Genomic DNA, 16,908 nt, shown 5'->3' with positions numbered 1-16,908 from the left:
TTCTGACTATAGTCAGCTTATATGCTCCAAATGAGAACCAGGACAAATATTTGAATGACGTTTTTCACACCATCACGCAACACAGGAAAGGTCATTTGATAATTGGTGGGGATTAAACACCATAGTAGATAATACTAGAGATAGGACAAGAACCCTCCGCAAAGAACACCACACAGAGGTAAAAAACTCCAAGGTCCTGAAAAATAATTTCATTGACAATGCCCTGATAGACTTTTGGAGAATGATGAACCTACGTCTAGAGGCTATTCTTACTACGCGGCCCCTCACGGCCAATACACTCGAATTGGACTACAGTATATACTCATCTCAAGAGATCTAGCCAGCAATATAACAGAAGTTGAGATGGACAATATCACTTGGTCAGACATGGAGATAATTTGGGATACATTTTGGGACGTACATGTAATTGGCTGCTCTCCCATATGATGTGTTTAGCTCATTGATTCTGGGGGATTACACCTTTATTACAGAGACAACCCCAATGATAACCATTGTCATTCCTCCCTATGATACAGATCCTGTTCCTTGTCATCCCCAGGACAGGACGGCCAGTACTGCAGGAAGCCTCATGTCGTCACGCAGAAGGTACGTCTGCAATGTGACTGCAGGGGGAGGGAGTCATTGTCAGAAGTAGATTGTACCCTCTTTGGGTTAGAGTTTTTCTGCAGGCCCCGAGGATTATAGTCTCGAAGTAGATTGTACACTAGTTTTATTAAAGTATTATAGATTTTTCCTGTCCTTCAGTAGTCTTTGAGATGACAACTCAGTAGATTGTAAGTTCTTGGGCTCAGAGTATCATAGTTTTCCCCTGTACTCCTGCAGGCCCAGGATTCCTTGCACAAGTCCCTATTCCCCTCACATCACAGGAACAGGGCAGGTAGTACTGCAGGAAGCAGAGCCTCATATAGGACCAGGTGAGTGTCCGAAGAGGGAGGTCATTCACTTTTGGACTTATCCTTCCTGTCCTATCTGAAAACCCACCAGCATCCCGTGGGGTCAACTCATGTAGTGATTTCATTGTAGGAATGAATCGAATGATATCGGGGCCCCCTAGGTGCACTGTGCTCCACCCTTCATCACTCTTGGGTGCAATTCATTCCAGTAGCACATTAGGCTGGTATTTTACAGCCGTGCTATTCCAAGAGCAGCTTGGGTAATACTGACGTTTAGGCGCTTAATTGTAGCCCCCTATTCTGGGCGCTTCCTCACTCCAGACTTAGACGCACATATAGGCACACACTTCCAAGCCACACACTCTAATTCTGTGTTCACTATTTAGGTGCTAGAATATACAGTAGCTATATATTGTGTGTGTGTGTATACAGACAATATTGCATCTCTGTTGCTCAACTCAAAATCCTCCTATCTCCTACCTAACGTTGTCATTGATGGCTGTCCAAGTTTATTTATGTATAAAATGTTTTACCAGGAAGTAATACATAAAGAGTTACCTCTCATTTTCAAGCTTGTCCTGGGCACAGAGATAGTGCACCTGTGAAAGGGATCTAGTGTGATTTCTTTCAGTTACACTCTATGCGCTACAAATACATAGTCACATTTAGGCTAAGGCCCCGCTCCCTCAGTCAGCGCGCCCGCACTGCACACAGGCGGGGCGCTGACAGACGCAGACCGCGATATGCGGTCTGTAGGGAGCGGGAGGGGGGCGTGGCTTGAGCGGAGGGACCCGTTACTCCCCCCCTCCCTCCACGGGCTGCAGGAGGGAGCTGCTGTGGGCTGCTGTTAGGTAAGCAGCTCCCTCCCCCTTCTGCCACAAAAAAAACACACACACACACACACACTACCTTGAGTAGGAAGCTGCCTGATGACAGCTCCCGCTCTCGCCGCTGATTGGCTCATCAGTGCACTACGTGACGCGTCACCGTTCGGGATCACAATTTTCTTGAATCCCCTGCCGGCTGACGCGTCACAGTGCGTAGTGAGCCGTCAGCGAGGGGGGACTGGGACCGGCTCGGGAGGATTCCCCTGCTGGTGGGGAACGCTCGCGGCGCCGCCGGGCACAGCGGGTCCCAGCCCTAAGTCTCCGGGTCATTAAGATTGATCTGTGGGTGTTCATCGTAATGTAAACCTGCATCACCTACAGTTTCAGCAGAATGTCTCGCTTTGAGCATATCACTCTCACCTTACGTGATCTGTACCGGCTTCCACTGATCAACCGGGTTCGCTTCATGTTGGCCGTAAGGGCCTTTAATACCTTGCAAGGTCAGGGCCTGCCTATCTGCTGTCTCTTTTGAAGCCCCGGAGGGATACTGGGTCTTCTCAGGTTCTCAGGGGGTTCCGCCTCTCCGGGCCAAGGGTACTGCACCCTGTGCTGGGTGGGTGAGGCTTCATGTCTGCAGCTTCAGAGGTCTGGAACTCTGTAGTATATCTACTTTACCACTGTTTGGGGCTCAGTGTCAGACTTACCTCTTCCTTCTCGCTTTTCCGGTCTAACAAAACAATTGTACAGTATATCGTTTTAATTTGTTTAACTGTAAATGATTGCGATGCCCCCTTAAGTATAGGTGTGTGTTTACTGAAAAATAAGTGATGATCATGAATTTGGCTGGTCTCTGTAATGTAAACCTACATCACCCCAACTCTTCCCACTAGTCTGTTTCGCCCACAGCCGACTCTGCTACCCTTCTCTGTCACCCTTCTCCTCTGCTGCAGTCGCCGCACAAAATCGAGCTCTCTTCGCCAACATTTATTTATAATATATTTTATCTGGAAGTTAGCTGTGGGGCTGCATATGGCTATTTATGACCAGTCATTATTGTAACATCAGCCATCTAGGTAGCCACCTATATTTCTGGCCCCTCTACATCTTGGTGCATATTCATCCTGGCCAACGATAGAGGACATGCAACTATTCATGAGAGAGAGATACTCTTTGATAGTTTGGCCTTTGCTGCCTCCTAATGCACGTGTGCCTATATCCATGTAACACCAGAGACCTATGTCTGCTGGTCTCTTCTCTTTTGATTTTGGTGCCTCCCGGCGGTATTTGAGCTACAGTATAAGGGAAGCTCTGGATCACTCCCCTGACAGGTTACTATACGCCTTTATATACTGACCATATATGACAGTGCCCTCCAAACCTTGTTTACCTTTGGGTGTCCGTGACGACTTCTATTCCGCCGGACACCTTTCTATTGGCTGACTTCTCTAGCTCCACCCATGCAACAGGGTATATCTGATACACTGATGCAGCTATACGTGACACCTCCTCCCGGAAGAAGCGCGACTCGTCACGCAAACCCGCGTTGGGGTGTAGTGACGTCACGCCGGTGACGCTCACGAGCGAGACAGAGATTGGAAGTTTAGAGCCACTGGGAGACACGGCTGTATTGGGGCTGTGTTTATACTGTATATACCTTCCATGGCTATTGTGCCTTTCAGCGCATTCTAATGCTCTGTATATTTACCGGCATATACTACTGACTGTGCATATATCTATTTGGGTGTACCTGTATGGGTCAATCACTCCTACACCATAGATACTCCATCTGGCCCCTAAACAGATAATTATATGGACATTATTGTTCCCAGCCGCTGCATGCACCTTGCCTAATGCCGTTGGCCTCCCGTGGCTCATACAGCAATCTGCTTGCTAGGGGTATTTATATTGAGGCCTCCGGCTCCTACCCTGCATTTTCCCGACCAGCCTTCTCAGCTCTGGGGATTTTAATGACATTTTGTTATCACTGTATATAATTATCACGTTTTTCAGCGTTCTCCTTTACTATTAAAATGCTATTATTTTTGTTTTTAACAATTAGAACGTACAGTTCCGCTCACCCTTTTATGCATATGGACTAAGGCAGGGTGTGCAAAGTGGGGCCGGAGGGTTTTAAGGGGGGGCGTGGTGGCTACAGAGGTCCCGCTCTCTCCCCCAAGGCATTTAAATGAAATGCCGACTGCGCGATGTCTCTGCAGCTTCTCCTACCTGATCTTTGGCGACGAGTCGCCATGGCAACCGTCATCAGATGATGCCATGGGGGTCACGTGACGTCGTGTTGCCATGGCAACGTGATGTCACATGACACCGTGACGTCATTTGACGCCGGAGCCGAGGAGGAGGGGGGTGCGAGCCGGGAGGTAAGCAGTCAGGAGGGGTGCAGGTTAAAAAGTTTGTGCACCCCTGGACTAAGGAGTATGTTCAGCCTACTTTTCTGGGATATTTGTATGTCATTACCCTATATTTGACTCCTCTTCAATTTTGACTCGACTCCAATCTAAATGATTTGTTAATTGGTTTGCAATTAGAGATATTTGTAGCAGAATCCCATGTATGTTCTTTTTACCTTTTTAGATACCGTTTTGTGTAATAAAAGATATGACAGATCAGATGGGCTTCCTATTTGCACTTGTGTGTTAGCAGAAGTGTATATGTGACCCTATAAACCTCCTTCACACCCGGGCTTGGCAGCGTGACACTAGTGCAGCGTCCTGGGGAAGAATCACTGAGCTGTTAGCAATAGATACAACGGATAGAAAAGACACTACACATAGGTTGGATTAAAGAGAATATTTTATTGAAATAATGAATCTCTTTGCTGGTAGGGGCCTGCAGCACATTGCAGAGCGATATAGTAACACGCAGAGCAATGCATTGCAGGCCCCTCCGGCAGCAAAGGGGTGAAGACCAATGCAGGGTGTATAAAGATCTCACTGATAATTCATGCACAAAGGGCAGTTTGTTGCTGTGATCCAGAGGAAGGCGAAACATAACCCCTGCTGTGCAATGGGGAAAAAAATTCCTTCCTGACCCCATTAAATGGCGATCGGATTGTCCCTGGATCACTGCGCAGTGAGATCAGATGGAGCAGCACAGATCAGCGTTGTTATACACAGGGGCACACTCAGTATATAGAGATGCGGGTGATGGGGCCCTTGTGCCCCTGTGTATAACTCACCTGCTCCCCCATCCCCCTGCATATCTATCCTATTCACCCCTTTTCCTCCCGCAAACCTCGCAGGGCCGGTCGTCCATTAGGCGGTCGCCTAGCGCGCAGAGGTCCTAGGGGCGCGTTAATAATCATTATTATTTTTTCCTCTTATTATTTTTTTTAATTTATTTATCTTTTTTTTAAAAATTATTTTCTTTGTTTTTTTATCCGGTATTTTGGCACCCTTTTATTTGTATTTTGCGTCGCGCTGGGTGCGGTGGCGCACCCTGCAGCCCCGATAGCTACGCCACTGTTTATTATTTTATTTATCTTATTTTTTTTTATACAACTGGGGCGAAAATATAAAGTTTCGCCTCTGGTGCATGTAACCCGTGCACCGGCGCTGCTCCTGGCTCCCTCTCACCCTCTCACGCCCAATATCCCTATCTCCCTCTAGTACCCGCCCCTCACGCCCAATATCCCTATCTCCCTCTAGTACCCGCCCCTCACGCCCAATATCCCTATCTCCCTCTAGTACCTGCCCCTCACGCCCAATATCCCTATCTCCCTCTAGTACCTGCCCCCACGCCCAATATCCCTATCTCCCTCTAGTACCCGCCCCTCACGCCCAATATCCCTATCTCCCTCTAGTAACCGCCCCTCACGCCCAATATCTCTATCTTCCTCTTGTACCTGCCTCTCACGCCCAATATCCCTATCTCCCTCTAGTACCTGCCCCTCACGCCCAATATCCCTATCTCCCTCTAGTACCTGCCCCCCACGCCCAATATCCCTATCTCCCTCTAGTATCCGCCCCTCACACCCAATATCTCTATCTTCCTCTTGTACCTGCCTCTCACGCCCAATATCCCTATCTCCCTCTAGTATCCGCCCCTCACACCCAATATCTCTATCTTCCTCTTGTACCTGCCTCTCACGCCCAATATCCCTATCTCCCTCTAGTACCTGCCCCTCACGCCCAATATCCCTATCTCCCTCTAGTACCTGCCCCTCACGCCCAATATCCCTATCTCCCTCTAGTACCCGCCCCTCACGCCCAATATCCCTATCTCCCTCTAGTACCTGCTCCTCACGCCCAATATCCCTATCTCCCTCTAGTACCTGCCCCTCACGCCCAATATCCCTATCTCCCTCTAGTACCTGCCCCTCACGCCCAATATCCCTATCTCCCTCTAGTACCTGCCCCTCACGCTCAATATCCCTATCTCACTCTAGTACCTGCTCCTCACGCCCAATATCCCTATCTCCCTCTTGTACCTGCCCCTCACGCCCAGTATCCCTATCTCCCTCTAGTAACCGCCCCTCACGCCCAATATCTCTATCTTCCTCTTGTACCTGCCTCTCACGCCCAATATCCCTATCTCCCTCTAGTACCTGCCCCTCACGCCCAATATCCCTATCTCCCTCTAGTACCTGCCCCCCACGCCCAATATCCCTATCTCCCTCTAGTATCTGCCCCTCACACCCAATATCTCTATCTTCCTCTTGTACCTGCCTCTCACGCCCAATATCCCTATCTCCCTCTAGTACCTGCCCCTCACGCCCAATATCCCTATCTCCCTCTAGTACCTGCCCCTCACGCCCAATATCCCTATCTCCCTCTAGTACCCGCCCCTCACGCCCAATATCCCTATCTCCCTCTAGTACCTGCTCCTCACGCCCAATATCCCTATCTCCCTCTAGTACCTGCCCCTCACGCCCAATATCCCTATCTCCCTCTAGTACCTGCCCCTCACGCCCAATATCCCTATCTCCCTCTAGTACCTGCCCCTCACGCTCAATATCCCTATCTCCCTCTAGTACCTGCTCCTCACGCCCAATATCCCTATCTCCCTCTTGTACCTGCCCCTCACACCCATTATCCCTATCTCCCTCTAGTACCCGCCCCTCACGCCCAATATCCCTATCTCCCTCTAGTACCTGCTCCTCACGCCCAATATCCCTATCTCCCTCTAGTACCTGCCCCTCACGCCCAATATCCCTATCTCCCTCTAGTACCTGCCCCTCACGCCCAATATCCCTATCTCCCTCTAGTACCTGCCCCTCACGCTCAATATCCCTATCTCCCTCTAGTACCTGCTCCTCACGCCCAATATCCCTATCTCCCTCTTGTACCTGCCCCTCACACCCAATATCCCTATCTCCCTCTTGTACCTGCCCCTCACACCCATTATCCCTATCTCCCTCTAGTACCCGCCCCTCACGGCCTATATCCCTATCTCCCTCTAGTACCCGCCCCTCATGGCCTATATCCCTATCTCCCTCTAGTCCCCGCCCCTCATGCCCAATATCCCTATCTCCCTCTAGTACCCGCCCCTCAAGCCCAATATCCCTATCTCCCTCTAGTATCCGCCCCTCACACCCAATATCCCTATCTCCCTCTAGTACCTGTCTCTCAAGTCCAATATCCCTATCTCCCTCTAGTACCTGCCCCCCACGCCCAATATTCCTATCTCCCTCTAGTACCCGCCCCTCACGCCCAATATCCCTATCTCCCTCTAGTACCCGCCCCTCACGCCCAATATCCCTATCTCCCTCTAGTACCTGCCCCTCACGCCCATTATCCCAATCTCCCTCTAGTACCTGCCCCTCACGCCCTATATCCCTATCTCCCTCTAGTACCTGCCCCTCACGCCCAATATCCCTATCTCCCTCTAGTACCTGCCCCTCACGCCCAATATCCCTATCTCCCTTTAGTACCTGCCCCTCACGCCAAATATCCCTATCTCCCTCTAGTACCCGCCCCTCACGCCCAATATCCCTATCTCCCTCTAGTACCTGCCCCTCACGCTCAATATCCCTATCTCACTCTAGTACCTGCTCCTCACGCCCAATATCCCTATCTCCCTCTTGTACCTGCCCCTCACGCCCAGTATCCCTATCTCCCTCTAGTAACCGCCCCTCACGCCCAATATCTCTATCTTCCTCTTGTACCTGCCTCTCACGCCCAATATCCCTATCTCCCTCTAGTACCTGCCCCTCACGCCCAATATCCCTATCTCCCTCTAGTACCTGCCCCCCACGCCCAATATCCCTATCTCCCTCTAGTATCTGCCCCTCACACCCAATATCTCTATCTTCCTCTTGTACCTGCCTCTCACGCCCAATATCCCTATCTCCCTCTAGTACCTGCCCCTCACGCCCAATATCCCTATCTCCCTCTAGTACCTGCCCCTCACGCCCAATATCCCTATCTCCCTCTAGTACCCGCCCCTCACGCCCAATATCCCTATCTCCCTCTAGTACCTGCTCCTCACGCCCAATATCCCTATCTCCCTCTAGTACCTGCCCCTCACGCCCAATATCCCTATCTCCCTCTAGTACCTGCCCCTCACGCCCAATATCCCTATCTCCCTCTAGTACCTGCCCCTCACGCTCAATATCCCTATCTCCCTCTAGTACCTGCTCCTCACGCCCAATATCCCTATCTCCCTCTTGTACCTGCCCCTCACACCCATTATCCCTATCTCCCTCTAGTACCTGCCCCTAACGCCTAATATCCCTATCTCCCTCTAGTACCCGCCCCTCACGGCCTATATCCCTATCTCCCTCTAGTACCCGCCCCTCATGGCCTATATCCCTATCTCCCTCTAGTCCCCGCCCCTCATGCCCAATATCCCTATCTCCCTCTAGTACCCGCCCCTCAAGCCCAATATCCCTATCTCCCTCTAGTATCCGCCCCTCACACCCAATATCCCTATCTCCCTCTAGTACCTGTCTCTCAAGTCCAATATCCCTATCTCCCTCTAGTACCTGCCCCCCACGCCCAATATTCCTATCTCCCTCTAGTACCCGCCCCTCACGCCCAATATCCCTATCTCCCTCTAGTACCCGCCCCTCACGCCCAATATCCCTATCTCCCTCTAGTACCTGCCCCTCACGCCCATTATCCCAATCTCCCTCTAGTACCTGCCCCTCACGCCCTATATCCCTATCTCCCTCTAGTACCTGCCCCTCACGCCCAATATCCCTATCTCCCTCTAGTACCTGCCCCTCACGCCCAATATCCCTATCTCCCTTTAGTACCTGCCCCTCACGCCAAATATCCCTATCTCCCTCTAGTACCCGCCCCTCACGCCCAATATCCCTATCTCCCTCTAGTACCTGCCCCTCACGCCCAATATCCCTATCTCCCTCTAGTACCCGCCCCTGACGCCTAATATCCCAATCTCCCTCTAGTACCTGCCCCTCACGCCCAATATCCCTATCTCCCTCTAGTACCTGCTCCTCACGCCCAATATCCCTATCTCCCTCTTGTACCTGCCCCTCACGCCCAGTATCCCTATCTCCCTCTAGTAACCGCCCCTCACGCCCAATATCTCTATCTTCCTCTTGTACCTGCCTCTCACGCCCAATATCCCTATCTCCCTCTAGTACCTGCCCCTCACGCCCAATATCCCTATCTCCCTCTAGTACCTGCCCCCCACGCCCAATATCCCTATCTCCCTCTAGTATCTGCCCCTCACACCCAATATCTCTATCTTCCTCTTGTACCTGCCTCTCACGCCCAATATCCCTATCTCCCTCTAGTACCTGCCCCTCACGCCCAATATCCCTATCTCCCTCTAGTACCTGCCCCTCACGCCCAATATCCCTATCTCCCTCTAGTACCCGCCCCTCACGCCCAATATCCCTATCTCCCTCTAGTACCTGCTCCTCACGCCCAATATCCCTATCTCCCTCTAGTACCTGCCCCTCACGCCCAATATCCCTATCTCCCTCTAGTACCTGCCCCTCACGCCCAATATCCCTATCTCCCTCTAGTACCTGCCCCTCACGCTCAATATCCATATCTCCCTCTAGTACCTGCTCCTCACGCCCAATATCCCTATCTCCCTCTTGTACCTGCCCCTCACACCCATTATCCCTATCTCCCTCTAGTACCTGCCCCTAACGCCTAATATCCCTATCTCCCTCTAGTACCCGCCCCTCACGGCCTATATCCCTATCTCCCTCTAGTACCCGCCCCTCATGGCCTATATCCCTATCTCCCTCTAGTCCCCGCCCCTCATGCCCAATATCCCTATCTCCCTCTAGTACCCGCCCCTCAAGCCCAATATCCCTATCTCCCTCTAGTACCCGCCTCTCAAGTCCAATATCCCTATCTCCCTCTAGTACCTGCCCCTAACGCCCAATATCCCTATCTCCCTCTAGTACCCGCCCCTCACGCCCAATATCCCTGTCTCCCTCTAGTACCTGCCCCTCACGCCCAATATCCCTATCTCCCTCTAGTACCTGCCCCTCACGCCCTATATCCCTCTAGTACCTGCCCCTCACGCCCATTATCCCTATCTCCCTCTAGTACCTGGCCCTCATGCCCAATATCCCTATCTCCCTCTAGTACCTGCCCCTCACGCCCAATATCCCTATCTCCCCTAGTACCTGCCCCTCACGCCCAATATCCCTGTCTCCCTCTAGTACCCGCCCCTCACGCCCAATATCCCTATCTCCCTCTTGTACCTGCCCCTTACGCCCAATATCCCTATCTCCCTCTAGTACCTGCCCCTCACGCCCAATATCCCTATCTCCCTCTAGTACCCGCCCCTGACGCCTAATATCCCAATCTCCCTCTAGTACCTGCCCCTCACGCCCAATATCCCTATCTCCCTCTAGTACCTGCCCCTCACGCCCATTATCCCTATCTCCCTCTAATACCCGCCCCTCACGCCCAATATCCCTATCTCCCTCTAGTACCTGCCCCTCACGCCCAATATCCCTATCTCCCTCTAGTACCTGCCCCTCACGCCCAATATCCCTATCTCCCTCTAGTACCTGCCCCTAACGCCTAATATCCCTATCTCCCTCTAGTACCCGCCCCTCACGCCCAATATCCCTGTCTCCCTCTAGTACCCGCCTCTCAAGTCCAATATCCCTATCTCCCTCTAGTACCCGCCCCTCACGCCCAATATCCCTGTCTCCCTCTAGTACCCGCCTCTCAAGTCCAATATCCCTATCTCCCTCTAGTACCTGCCCCTAACGCCCAATATCCCTATCTCCCTCTAGTACCCGCCCCTCACGCCCAATATCCCTGTCTCCCTCTAGTACCCGCCTCTCAAGTCCAATATCTCTATCTCCCTCTAGTACCTGCCCCTAACGCCCAATATCCCTATCTCCCTCTAGTACCCGCCCCTCACGCCCAATATCCCTGTCTCCCTCTAGTACCCGCCTCTCAAGTCCAATATCTCTATCTCCCTCTAGTACCTGCCCCTCACACCCAATATCCCTATCTCCCTCTAGTACCTGCTCCTCACGCTCAATATCCCTATCTCCCTCTAGTACCTGCCCCTCACGCTCAATATCCCTATCTCACTCTAGTACCTGCTCCTCACGCCCTATATCCCTATCTCCCTCTTGTACCTGCCCCTCACGCCCAATATCCCTATCTCCCTCTAGTACCCGCCCCTCACGGCCTATATCACTATCTCCATCTAGTAAACGCCCCTCACGGCCTATATCCCTATCTCCCTCTAGTACCCGCCCCTCATGCCCAATATCCCTATCTCCCTCTAGTACCCGCCCCTCAAGCCCAATATCCCTATCTCCCTCTAGTATCCGCCCCTCACACCCAATATCCCTATCTCCCTCTAGTACCTGCCTCTCCAGTCCAATATCCCTATCTCCCTCTAGTACCTGCCCCCCACGCCCAATATCCCTATCTCCCTCTAGTACCCGCCCCTAACGCCCAATATCCCTATCTCCCTCTAGTACTCGCCCCTCACGCCCAATATCCCTATCTCCCTCTAGTACCTGCCCCTCACGCCCATTATCCCTATCTCCCTCTAGTACCTGCCCCTCACGCCCTATATCCCTATCTCCCTCTAGTACCTGCCCCTCACGCCCTATATCCCTATCTCCCTCTAGTACCTGCCCCTCACGCCCAATATCCCTATCTCCCTCTAGTACCTGCCCCTCACGCCCAATATCCCTATCTCCCTTTAGTACCTGCCCCTCACGCCCAATATCCCTATCTCCCTCTAGTACCCGCCCCTCACGCCCAATATCCCTATCTCCCTCTAGTACCTGCCCCTCACGCCCAATATCCCTATCTCCCCTAGTACCTGCCCCTCACGCCCAATATCCCTGTCTCCCTCTAGTACCCGCCCCTCATGCCCAATATCCCTATCTCCCTCTTGTACCTGCCCCTTACGCCCAATATCCCTATCTCCCTCTAGTACCTGCCCCTCACGCCCAATATCCCTATCTCCCTCTAGTACCTGCCCCTCACGCCCAATACCCCTATCTCCCTCTAGTACCTGCCCCTGACGCCCAATATCCCTATCTCCCTCTAGTACCTGCCCCTCACGCTCAATATCCCTATCTCACTCTAGTACCTGCTCCTCACGCCCAATATCCCTATCTCCCTCTTGTACCTGCCCCTCACGCCCAATATCCCTATCTCCCTCTAGTACCCGCCCCTCACGGCCTATATCATTATCTCCCTCTAGTAAACGCCCCTCACGGCCTATATCCCTATCTCCCTCTAGTACCCGCCCCTCAAGCCCAATATCCCTATCTCCCTCTAGTATCCGCCCCTCACACCCAATATCCCTATCTCCCTCTAGTACCTGCCTCTCAAGTCCAATATCCCTATCTCCCTCTAGTACCTGCCCCCCACGCCCAATATCCCTATCTCCCTCTAGTACCCGCCCCTCACGCCCAATATCCCTATCTCCCTCTAGTACTCGCCCCTCACGCCCAATATCCCTATCTCCCTCTAGTACCTGCCCCTCACGCCCATTATCCATATCTCCCTCTAGTACCCGCCCCTCACGCCCAATATCCCTATATCCCTCTAGTACCTGCCCCTCACGCCCAATATCCCTGTCTCCCTCTAGTACCCGCCCCTTACGCCCAATATCCCTATCTCCCTCTAGTACCTGCCCCTCACGCCCAATATCCCTATCTCCCTCTAGTACCTGCCCCTCACGCCCTATATCCCTATCTCCCTCTAGTACCTGCCCCTCACGCCCATTATCCCTATCTCCCTCTAGTACCTGCCTCTCACGCCCAATATCCCTATCTCCCTCTAGTACCTGCCCCTCACGCCCAATATCCCTATCTCCCTCTAGTACCTGCCCCTAACGCCTAATATCCCTATCTCCCTCTAGTACCAGCCCCTCACGCCCAATATCCCTGTCTCCCTCTAGTACCCGCCTCTCAAGTCCAATATCCCTATCTCCCTCTAGTACCTGCCCCTAACGCCCAATATCCCTATCTCCCTCTAGTACCCGCCCCTCGCGCCCAATATCCCTGTCTCCCTCTAGTACCCGCCTCTCAAGTCCAATATCTCTATCTCCCTCTAGTACCTGCCCCTCACACCCAATATCCCTATCTCTCTCTAGTACCCGCCCCTCACGCCCAATATCCCTATCTCCCTCTAGTACCTGCCCCTCACGCCCAATACCCCTATCTCCCTCTAGTACCTGCCCCTGACGCCCAATATCCCTATCTCCCTCTTGTACCTGCCCCTCACGCCCAATATCCCTATCTCCCTCTAGTACCCGCCCCTCACGGCCTATATCACTATCTCCCTCTAGTAAACGCCCCTCATGCCCAATATCCCTATCTCCCTCTAGTACCCGCCCCTCAAGCCCAATATCCCTATCTCCCTCTAGTATCCGCCCCTCACACCCAATATCCCTATCTCCCTCTAGTACCTGCCTCTCAAGTCCAATATCCCTATCTCCCTCTAGTACCTGCCCCCCACGTCCAATATCCCTATCTCCCTCTAGTACCCGCCCCTCACGCCCAATATCCCTATCTCCCTCTAGTACTCGCCCCTCACGCCCAATATCCCTATCTCCCTCTAGTACCTGCCCCTCACGCCCATTATCCCTATCTCCCTCTAGTACCTGCCCCTCACGCCCTATATCCCTATCTCCCTCTAGTACCTGCCCCTCACGCCCAATATCCCTATCTCCCTCTAGTACCTGCCCCTCACGCCCAATATCCCTATCTCCCTCTAGTACCTGCCCCTCACGCCCAATATCCCTATCTCCCTTTAGTACCTGCCCCTCACGCCCAATATCCCTATCTCCCTCTAGTACCCGCCCCTCACGCCCAATATCCCTATCTCCCTCTAGTACCTGCCCCTCACGCCCAATATCCCTATCTCCCTCTAGTACCTGCCCCTCATGCCCTATATCCCTATCTCCCTCTAGTACCTGCCCCTCACGCCCATTATCCCTATCTCCCTCTAGTACCTGCCTCTCATGCCCAATATCCCTATCTCCCTCTAGTACCCGCCCCTCACGCCCAATATCCCTATCTCCCTCTAGTACCCGCCCCTCATGCCCAATATCCCTATCTCCCTCTAGTACCCGCCCCTCACGCCCAATATCCTTATCTCCCTCTAGTACCCGCCCCTCACGCCCTATATCCCTATCTCCCTCTAGTACCTGCCCCTCACGCCCTATATCCCTATCTCCCTCTAGTACCTGCCCCTCACGCCCATTATCCCTATCTCCCTCTAGTACCTGCCTCTCATGCCCAATATCCCTATCTCCCTCTAGTACCCGCCCCTCACGCCCAATATCCCTATCTCCCTCTAGTACCCGCCCCTCATGCCCAATATCCCTATCTCCCTCTAGTACCCGCCCCTCACGCCCAATATCCCTATCTCCCTCTAGTACCCGCCCCTCACGCCCAATATCCCTATCTCCCTCTAGTACCCGCCCCTCACGCCCAATATCCTTATCTCCCTCTTGTACCTGCCCCTCACGCCCAATATCCCTATCTCCCTCTAGTACCTGCCCCTCACGCCCAATATCCCTATCTCCCTCTAGTACCCGCCCCTCACGCCTAATATCCCAATCTCCCTCTAGTACCTGCCCCTCACGCCCAATATCCCTATCTCCCTCTAGTACCTGCCCCTCACGCCCAATATCCCTATCTCCCTCTAGTACCCGCCCCTCACGCCCAATATCCCTATCTCCCTCTAGTACCTGCCCCTCACGCCCAATATCCCTATCTCCCTCTAGTACCCGCCCCTCATGCCCAATATCCCTATCTCCCTCTAGTACCTGCCCCTAACGCCTAATATCCCTATCTCCCTCTAGTACCCGCCCCTCACGCCCAATATCCCTGTCTCCCTCTAGTACCCGCCTCTCAATTCCAATATCCCTATCTCCCTCTAGTACCTGCCCCTCACACCCAATATCCCTATCTCCCTCTAGTACCCGCCCCTCAAGCCCAATATCCCTATCTCCCTCTAGTATCCGCCCCTCACACCCAATATCCCTATCTCCCTCTAGTACCTGCCTCTCAAGTCCAATATCCCTATCTCCCTCTAGTACCTGCCCCCCACGCCCAATATCCCTATCTCCCTCTAGTACCCGCCCCTAACGCCCAATATCCCTATCTCCCTCTAGTACTCGCCCCTCACGCCCAATATCCCTATCTCCCTCTAGTACCTGCCCCTCACGCCCATTATCCCTATCTCCCTCTAGTACCTGCCCCTCACGCCCTATATCCCTATCTCCCTCTAGTACCTGCCCCTCACGCCCTATATCCCTATCTCCCTCTAGTACCTGCCCCTCACGCCCAATATCCCTATCTCCCTCTAGTACCTGCCCCTCACGCCCAATATCCCTATCTCCCTTTAGTACCTGCCCCTCACGCCCAATATCCCTATCTCCCTCTAGTACCCGCCCCTCACGCCCAATATCCCTATCTCCCTCTAGTACCTGCCCCTCACGCCCAATATCCCTATCTCCCCTAGTACCTGCCCCTCACGCCCAATATCCCTGTCTCCCTCTAGTACCCGCCCCTCATGCCCAATATCTCTATCTCCCTCTTGTACCTGCCCCTTACGCCCAATATCCCTATCTCCCTCTAGTACCTGCCCCTCACGCCCAATATCCCTATCTCCCTCTAGTACCCGCCCCTGACGCCTAATATCCCAATCTCCCTCTAGTACCTGCCCCTCACGCCCAATATCCCTATCTCCCTCTAGTACCTGCCCCTCACGCCCATTATCCCTATCTCCCTCTAATACCCGCCCCTCACGCCCAATATCCCTATCTCCCTCTAGTACCTGCCCCTCACGCCCAATAAACCTATCTCCCTCTAGTACCTGCCCCTCACGCCCAATATCCCTATCTCCCTCTAGTACCTGCCCCTAACGCCTAATATCCCTATCTCCCTCTAGTACCCGCCCCTCACGCCCCAATATCCCTGTCTCCCTCTAGTACCCGCCTCTCAAGTCCAATATCCCTATCTCCCTCTAGTACCTGCCCCTAACGCCCAATATCCCTATCTCCCTCTAGTACCCGCCCCTCACGCCCAATATCCCTGTCTCCCTCTAGTACCCGCCTCTCAAGTCCAATATCTCTATCTCCCTCTAGTACCTGCCCCTCACACCCAATATCCCTATCTCTCTCTAGTACCCGCCCCTCACGCCCAATATCCCTATCTCCCTCTAGTACCTGCCCCTCACGCCCAATACCCCTATCTCCCTCTAGTACCTGCCCCTGACGCCCAATATCCCTATCTCCCTCTAGTACCTGCCCCTCACGCTCAATATCCCTATCTCACTCTAGTACCTGCTCCTCACGCCCAATATCCCTATCTCCCTTTTGTACCTGCCCCTCACGCCCAATATCCCTATCTCCCTCTAGTACCCGCCCCTCACGGCCTATATCACTATCTCCCTCTAGTAAACGCCCCTCACGGCCTATATCCCTATCTCCCTCTAGTACCCGCCCCTCATGCCCAATATCCCTATCTCCCTCTAGTACCCGCCCCTCAAGCCCAATATCCCTATCTCCCTCTAGTATCCGCCCCTCACACCCAATATCCCTATCTCCCTCTAGTACCTGCCTCTCAAGTCCAATATCCCTATCTCCCTCTAGTACCTGCCCCCCACGCCCAATATCCCTATCTCCCTCTAGTACCCGCCCCTCACGCCCAATATCCCTATCTCCCTCTAGTACTCGCCCCTCACGCCCAATATCCCTATCTCCCTCTAGTACCTGCC

At 53.0% G+C, this 16,908-nt stretch overlaps 1 long non-coding RNA gene across 1 annotated transcript in view; it reads left to right on the top strand.

Moving 5' to 3' along the window:
- Positions 1 to 562: 562 nt before the first annotated feature.
- LOC142485748 (uncharacterized) overlaps positions 563 to 16,908 on the top strand; it is a 64,430-nt gene continuing 48,084 nt past the window's right edge. The window contains exons 1-2 of the long non-coding RNA XR_012798695.1: positions 563 to 606; positions 844 to 935. This is a non-coding gene — a long non-coding RNA (uncharacterized LOC142485748). The remainder of the gene's footprint in view (positions 607 to 843; positions 936 to 16,908) is intronic.

Source organism: Ascaphus truei, unplaced genomic scaffold (genome assembly GCF_040206685.1).
Source record: "Ascaphus truei isolate aAscTru1 unplaced genomic scaffold, aAscTru1.hap1 HAP1_SCAFFOLD_631, whole genome shotgun sequence".
Classification (NCBI taxonomy): Eukaryota; Metazoa; Chordata; class Amphibia; order Anura; family Ascaphidae; genus Ascaphus; species Ascaphus truei.
Note: the sequence above shows the minus strand (reverse complement) of the source record. Positions and strands in the feature narration are given on the sequence as shown.